Source organism: Myotis lucifugus, unplaced genomic scaffold, assembly GCF_000147115.1.
Source record: "Myotis lucifugus unplaced genomic scaffold, Myoluc2.0 scaffold_268, whole genome shotgun sequence".
NCBI classification, from domain to species: Eukaryota; Metazoa; Chordata; class Mammalia; order Chiroptera; family Vespertilionidae; genus Myotis; species Myotis lucifugus.
The window spans coordinates 1,524,442-1,533,020 of NW_005871316.1; the positions used below are offsets into that span (position 1 = coordinate 1,524,442).

Genomic DNA, 8,579 nt, shown 5'->3' on the forward strand with positions numbered 1-8,579 from the left:
GGTGGACCCCCAGCTTATGCGCTTGGACACATGCTTCTGACAGAAGGTATGGCTGGGCCTGAGAAAGTGGGGAGGTGGTGGCTCAATGGCAGCAGCTGCAGCCGCAGCAGCTTCCGGGGGCGGTGTGTCCCCTGATAACTCCATTGAACACTCGGACTATCGCAGCAAACTTGCCCAGATTCGCCATATCTAGCACTCGGAGCTGGAGAAGTATGAGCAGGCTTGTAACAAGTTCATGACCCACATCATGAACCTGCTGAGGGAGCAGAGCCGCACGAGGCCTGTGGCACCCAAGGAGATAGAGCGGGTGGGAGCATCATACACCGTAAGTTCAGGCCATCCAGATGCAGCTCAGGCAGAGCACCTGCGAGGCCGGCATGACCCTGCGCTCCCGGTTCCTGGATGCCAGATGGAAACGCTGGAACTTCAGCAAACAGGCCACCGAGGTCCTAAATGAGTATTTCTATTCCTGAGTAACCCTATCCCAGTGAGGAGGCTAAGGAGGAGCTCGCCAAGAAGTGTGGCATCACCTTCTCAGGTCTCCAACTGGTTTGGCAACAAGTGGATTTGCTATAAGGAAAATATCGGAAAGTTTCAAGAGGAGGCAAACATCTATGTCATCAAGACCGCTGTGTCTGTCAGCCAGGGGGGCCACAGCCGCACCAGCTCCCCGGCACCCCCTTCCTCCGCAGGCTCTGGCAGCTCTTTCAATCTCTCAGGATCCGGAGACAAGTTTCTGGGGATGCCTGGACTCAACGGAGATTCCTACCCTGCTTCCCAGGTGGAGTCACTCCGACACTCGATGGGCCCAGGGGCCACGGAGATAACCTCAGGGGAGGCCAGATGGACAGCCCTTGGGAAATGAGGGCAAATGGCGCTGGCCAGAGGCTGTGACCCATCCTCAGTGACATCCCCAACAGAGGACCAGGGCGCTCATTCTGACACTTCCCACTGCTCTCACCCCTCAGGGCCACAGAGGGGGGGCTCATGAGGTGACTCTTGGTGAGAGGACAAAGGCAGCCAGAGGACAAGCCCCAGACACAACAGAAGCACAAGATGGAGAAGGGCAAATGGGGTCGCCCTACCCCAGCCGACTCAGTGCTGGGGTTGCTGACTACATGGCAAGGAGAAGGGGGTCCCCTAAGGGGAAGGTGGGGTCTGTCTCCCCTCTTTTCCCTTCTTTTCAATCATTTTCTCTCCCCATTTCGTATACAGAAACACACCCAGAACCATATTTTTCAGATCCTCTCTCTCTCTCATAGACACATACACAACTATTCTGTACTATTCTGTTTCTCTCTCATAGATACATACACAACTATTGTTTCTCTATAGACACATATACATTCTCTCTCTCAGATATGAATATTCTGTTTCTCTCTCTCTTTGTCTCTCTCTTTTCATCCAGTTTCTCTCCCCCACCCCTTATCTGCTCTGGGATCTGTGGAGACGCCAGCCTTGCCCTACCTACCAGAGATGCCAAAAATGGGGACACAACTTCTGGACAGATGACCTGGCCACACCCCCAGACCTCTCTCCCCTCCCCCTCCAGACGGCTTTATTACCTCATATGCAGCTCATCTTAAACCAATAGAATTGCTTGGTGAAAATAAAAAAAAGGGGAAGAACTTTATAAAGGAGTCAGTAGAGAACAGAGTTAAAGAAGGAAAGAAGATGTGTGAGTGAACTGTAGGAGCTATAATGAAAATCCAGTGTAGTTGTGTACTGGGGACAGATTTTAAAAGTAGGAGTCAGAAAAGAAAAAAAAACATAAATGATAGTGAATAATTAGGCAGGTAGATAGATATTAAAACAGTGAAAGTAAGTAGAGAAGAATGTATGGGAAAGGTAGGATGAGAGAGAAAGAGGGAGGGAAGAAAAGTTTTAAAGGGGAGCCAGTAGAGCTTAAAAGGAGAATGGGAATCAGGAGAAATGGGGGAGGGAGCAAAGCAGGTCCGAGGGAGGAAGTGAAGAAAAAAATTAAGGTGGGAAGGAAGGAAAAGAGGAGGGAGGGCAGGGGTAAAGATAAAGGAAAGAAGGAATGTGGGGAGGGAGGGAGGGTAGGAGAAAGATGGGAAGAAAGATGATGGAAAAGAAGTAGGAAATGAGGAGGAAAGAAAAGTTTATAAATGATGAGTCAGTAGAAAAAAGTGTTACATAAAGGAGAGAGAAAAATTGTGTGAGAGGGAGAAGCTAATAAGGAAGTCAAATACAATTGTGTGTTAAGGGGATATGATTAAAAAAGGAAGTTAATAGGGGTGAGCAGGCTGGCAGGGGAGGGCAGTTAGGGGGATCAGACTGGCAGGGGAGAGCAGTTAGAGGGATCAGGCAGGCAGGCATTGTGGTTAGGGCAGGCAGGTGAGTGGTTAGGAGCCAGAGTCCTGGATGCAAGAGGGATATCCAACTGCCAGTTTAGGCCCGATCCCCTGAGGTCAGGCTGAGGCCCTCCCTGCCCCCCCCCTCCCCCCCCTGTGTACGAATTTCATGCACCAGGCCTCTAGTTGAGATATAATAGTCATAATTGATATTATATCTTTATAATTGAATGCAGTGCCTTGATCTGAAAGGGGCAGGAGGGAAATGGAGAAACTCAGCATTAAACTCAGCTTTATCCATTAAAACACATTTTATCATAGTCTCTTTTGTTTCCATCCTTTCTTCTCTGGCTCAGGGCCAGGGACTGATGGAGGTCAGTGGAGGAATGGAGTGAGGATGAGTTTTTAGAATAATTCAGGTCAGTGGGGGGAAAAGTAGGAATAAACAATTAGCATTACACAATCCAAATCTTTATGTTGCTGGTTTTCCCCCTTTCTTAAACTTCTTGCATGCTTTATTTTGAATGAGCATTCTAGTCATATTAGTAGGTTGATATTTAAAAATGAAATTCATTACATTTATGTTTGTGGCCTTTTTAAATGTGTTTGCAGCTTTTTTGACCTTCTTATAGCTAATAACCAGAAATTTGAAGAATCAAATTGCAGACCCGAAGATTTGAACAAAAGCATGGAACCTTTATTGAGACACCCTGCATGGGGAAGTGGCCAATAATGGGTGGCCATGGAAGCTTTGTCATCTAGGGGTTTATATTTGCTGCAAGCCTGCTTCATAGCTACCCATGTCCCTACCTGATTGATTCCCTCAGTTCTTGCCCAGCAATGCACCTGGGCTTTCCCTGTTCCTATGCATCAGTTCACCTTATTGCTACAGCCCCTCCCTACGTTCACATACCTCCCGCTCCGAGTCTAAAAAACATTGTTGTTTCTTCATAGTTGACTGTGGTTAGGCTTGCTCAAATTGCAGTGCCTGCCCCTGCTTATGTTGCACCTGCCTTTGTTTTCCACTGGACACCTGCCTTGTCTGCCTACGTGTCAAGCTAACTCCTCTCATTATGGCTTTAACTTGACTGATCTTTATTTGGACAAGCAATATAACAGTCTCCAGGATCCACAGTTAAGAGCAGCCATTCACACGAAGATATCCAGAGGAGATTAAGGAAGAAGGCTACCTCACCAGCAATAAAGTGCGTTGAAGAGCACTTCTTTGTAATCGTTGAAGACTTCCAACACTTGAGATAAGCTAGCTTCTATAACCACTGAGGTGGGGCTGTGGTTTCACCTTTAACTTGATCATGAGAGATAGTTAATGAGAAATTCTAGAAATTACTGAGTATTTTGGGTCAAGGGAAATCAGACAACTCTGGAGAGTGGCTACTGTACTTGGACAGGTTCAAGCCTCGGACTAATGAGAGGGTACAGTCCTCTCATGGCCACGTGCAAGTCCCAGCTTGGAGGGCAGAGCCCTCACAGCACAATTATAGCCAATAGCTGTAGTTGTAAGCTTGAACCTATGGTCCAAGTATGTGGCCCCACGTGTCTGAGTGATGTGGTCTTGATAGAGTTCAGGTGCATGTAATTGAGTAGGATTGAAACCCATGAGAAGGTTGTAAACATCTTGACCACGCCCTTACTTTGCCTCATGGAAACTGGATATAAAATAAAGACATGGCTTGTAGTCTTTGGCACTGTCTCTCTCCATCAGAGAGGGCAGCGTCCAGCTGAGACCCAGCTTTCATTCTCTTGTCTGTCTTTTCTAATCCTTCACCGCCCCCACTCAGGTTCATCCTTGGCCGTACTGGCGCGGCACAGACAACAGTTGTTTCTAAATGATACTACTACTCCCACATCTAAAAATTTTTAACATCAAAATATGATTACCAAATAATTTGAGGATGTAAAGATAATTTCCCAACTGTATCATAGTTCTCTTTCTGTGCCTCCAATGTTCTGTATGCTTGTCAAGGATTATGTCCTATAAAATTTTTTAAACTTGAGGCAAAATAAAGATTTAGCAGTATTAGCCAGATAGAATCTTGATAGAAAATAAGAATTGTCTTTGTATTCTAATTTGTTTTGAACCCTATTGTTACATTGGTATTTTATTTCAATAATTTAATAAATCAGTTGTGTGTACTAAATTCATAAATTTTAACACATAATGAGAATTAAACAGAAATGTACTGTTGTTTAACAATTTTAGAGAGATACTTCTTAAAAATGGTTAGGAATTTATTACTCTTAATACCACATTGTTACCAAATTATATATTATTATTTTTCCTCCTGAAAGTGATTGCTGTTCATTTTAAATGTTTGTATTTTTATATATTTTTTATTTTTTTGTTATTTAGGTTGTCTGTAACCTGAGAGAATTTAATAATTATGGGCAATATCTTATGAGTCTAAAGTTAGATATCAAAAACAACTACTTAAACAACAAGTAAGTTAAATACTTAAATTTGTTTTCTTACATAGGGGTTGGAAGAAAGCTTTACTCATATGAAAATTATTTTCTTATAGTATTTTTACCTTCAATTATGACACATTAATTAAATATGTTTTTCCAAATGTAAATTTAGAGCAGGAATAGAGAATAATTTGAGGGGTTGCTTTATTGGGCCAAGAAAGGGAAAGGGACAGGTCCTCTATATGTCAGTGATTGTTAGCAGAAATCCGTAATTAAATTGCTATTCTAATATGTTCCTTCTGTCTGAGTTGGGGCCAATAGGAAGAGTCTATTGTGGCAGAAAGATTCTGAAGCTGGCCTTTAAGAGTAGCTTTTTATGATACATTTTTAAGGGCTGACAGCATTAAATTTGAGGAAGTTCGTGCAAAGTCAAAATTAGAGGTTTGATTATATCTAATGCCAATATGGAGATGCATTGTCCCTGAAAGAAAATGTATAAGCTCTACAGATATTACGTGCTTATGTTCAGCCATTACCACTCCATGGTCCAGCCCATATCTTAGGAAATGAAGGGATATCATTCTTTTTTTTCTCCTCCTCTTTCCTCCTGCATTAAGGTGAGGGATTGGGCTGCATAGCCTGACTTTTATATTCTGTGGGTCCATTTTGTGGTAGTTCCATAAGCATATTGACATACCAGAGATCAGGACTACAAATGGAAGATTTGTTGAAAGCTCTGCAAGTCACAGGGAGCCAGGATACATCTTTTTCTTCCGGAAATTCAAACCTGTTTTTTTTTTCTAGATTTGAAATCAATTCTCAGATATTCCAGCCGTCTTTGGAAACTCATATCCCTAAACCCACTGAGTTATGGATAATTACTGTGCAAAAATGTTTTGAAGGAATCTGCTCCACATTTTACCATTGTCTTGGCCATAAGACCAGATACTGTCACGGTAGGGAGATCTGTATGACTGAGCATGGTGAGAGCTGGCTTACAAGTCCTTGAATAGCACTGAGAGAAAAACTGAAATTCCTGAGTTCAAGAAGTAAAACTTGAGCAAGGAGGTGGTCTGGGCATTTCAAAGCAGCTGATGCCACTAGATAGGCAAGACGCGATTCACCTTCTCCTGCATTTGCACTTTATTTAGATATTTGAATATGACAAGTAGGAAATTAGACCAACGTGAGGGCACAGCAGAAGAGCAGCACCTCCTCTGGATGGACAGAGGAAAGATGACAGCAGGAACAAACAGGAAGAAAATTTAGTCTCCCTAAACTGTGAAGAGGTCAGAGATACATTTAAAATATGAAGAGAAATCTGTGTGCAATGTTTTGTTTGTAAATCATTTTAGCTGTCTGTCATACTTCTTGAAGTTATTTAAGTCTAAATAATTTACCCACATTAATCTTTCTTTTTTAAAAAAATATATTTTATTGATTTTTTACAGAGCGAAAGGGAGAGAGATAGAGAGTTAGAAACATTGATGAGAGAGAAACATCGATCCAGCTGCCTCCTGCACACCTTCTACTGGGGATGTGCCCGCAACCAAGGTACATGCCCTTGACCGGAATCAAACCTGAGACTTTTTAGTCTGCAGGTTGACACTCTATCCACTGAGCCAAACCGGTTAGGGCACATTAATCTTTCTTTACAGCTATTATATACAAGTTGTTACATTAATAACGAGAATGACACCACTAACTATATGTATGAGTTAATCATCTGCTCTGAAAGAGATGATTGTGGAAGTTATTAGACAACATTTAACTCCCTGATCGCTCTAAAATGTTAGTAAAGGTGAATTGGGCGTTTTAAGTTTAGCTTTAGTAAAAGATAACCATGCCAAAAACAACCACGCCTGCCTTCCAAGTTAGGAGTGCAGGAAGGAGAGAAGCCCATTCGAAAGCATGTATGACTTTCCCTACACTTGACCTGGTTTCTGTTAGGCTCTTGACTTGTACTAATTTTCTTGGTGGTGGTGGACAAAATACAAGGGGTTACTGTAAACACTAATCACAGCAACACTGTGCTCTCCAGGAATGGAAGACAAAGGAGATGCTGCTTCTGACAGAGACTGTAGAAGGTGTTCAGAGAGAAGCTGCGATAGAGGAATAATGGAGCAGAAGTAGAGGAGAGAGTGACAAGCAGGTAGAGTTAACTTTCACCTCTAATCTGGGCTGTTAGAGGAGAAGCTTTTGCTAGCTTGGATTTTCAAAAGTACCCTATACAAGAGGATAGTGTATCAGCTCCCTCAAATGATATGTGTTACACAAAACTGAAAGTTATAGACATGTTTACTATATTTTGGCCATATTATATTCTGACTAATATAAAAAGTACTGCCCTATTATTTGAGATAACTGCTTTTGACTTTATCTCACACCATAAACTATACTTATAATTTCCATAGAAAAATATAACTGATTTTTTCTTAGAATCAGAATTTCTTAGAAAATGTTCTCATTTCATCACTAATTAATTTATGAGTAAGTACTTTTAATTTTAGATAATATATAATATTTTATGATTTAGTCACAATTTTATTAATATTCAAAATTCAAGTATGTATGACAATATTTTCATTATACTTTTGTCTCATGTGCATTTTCATGTGTATTATCAGGAACTCACTGCTCAGATGCCAAGTTCAGCTCATTCCAATTTATTTTAATTATTATTTTCTAATATTCAAATTTTCACCAATTTTTTTGGGGTGGGCATTCTCTCCAAGTTGGCTTTAATTTATTTATTCATTTTTCTTCCAGATGCCTCTGACAATATCACTGTTTTTGGAGAGCCACAGAATGCCCCGTATTTCCCCTTCATTTTTACTTGATGCCAATTTCTCTTCCATGAGTCCTAGCCAACCTTAGTGGCAACCAGTACAATGGATAAACTCTGGCCCTGGGAATCCCATTAGACGTGACCACTGATGGGAGGCATGGTGACACCACAGGCTGCTTAAGGTGTGTTATTGGCAGAGCTTTTTCAAGTACTGACATTTCCAATGTACTTATTCTAAATCGTCTTTTTTACATCATGTTTTACTACCTAGAACCTCTGAATTCATTTGTGTGTGTTTATCAATATTTTTATAACTTTTCTTTCAGATTTGACATTCCATGTATTTTTACTCCAAATGATGGGCTTAAATTAGAGTTACAAAAATCTCCAAAAGGTTTTTGCAACTGTATATTTGTCAAAGTAAGTCTGTTTTTGAACTCTTTTTGTTTGCTCCGTGAGTTGTTTAATTTACTGTCTGAGTATTGTATTTTTAATAATTTTTAAATAAGTAGTATTAGCCTTTCAAGTTTTGTCTTCCTTTTTGAAGTTGTTTTGACTAAACTAAGCCCTTTAACATATTCATACACATTTTAGAATTAGCTCATCAATTTCTACCAAGAAATCTTGCTGGGATGTTGATTGGCATTATGTTGACTCCATAACTCAGTTTGGGAACAATCAATTCTTGATAATAGTGAGTTTTCCAACTCATGAACCAAATATGTCTCTCCATTTATTTGGGTATCATTAGTTTTCTTATCAATATTATAAGTTTGCAGAGTACAAGTCTTACACATCTTTTTAATCTATTTATCCCTAGTTACTTCATAATTTTTACTATTTGTATTTGTACTTTTTTCAGATTAGATGTTAGTATATAGAAAAGCAATGTGATATTCCTCTTGTTCTGCATTATTAAAAATCATTTATTAGTTCTAGTACTATTCTTCCCGAAGCCAATTGATATTCTACACAAATGAACAGGTGGTCTGTAAATAAAGGGAGTTTTATTTCTTCTCTTCAAATTCTCTTTGTATTTCTCTTCTTGC

At 40.6% G+C, this 8,579-nt stretch overlaps 1 long non-coding RNA gene and 1 pseudogene across 1 annotated transcript; both read left to right on the top strand.

Annotated features, from left to right (window-relative positions):
• The first annotated feature begins 1 nt into the window (after nt 1).
• LOC102417214 lies at nt 2-991 on the top strand (annotated as a pseudogene).
• A 5,009-nt stretch (nt 992-6,000) lies between these two features.
• Nucleotides 6,001-7,548, top strand: LOC111828025. Its single transcript, XR_002831779.1, has 3 exons — nt 6,001-6,031; nt 6,784-6,894; nt 7,512-7,548. It is a non-coding gene; the product is annotated as an uncharacterized LOC111828025 (long non-coding RNA).
• Nucleotides 7,549-8,579: the final 1,031 nt, after the last annotated feature.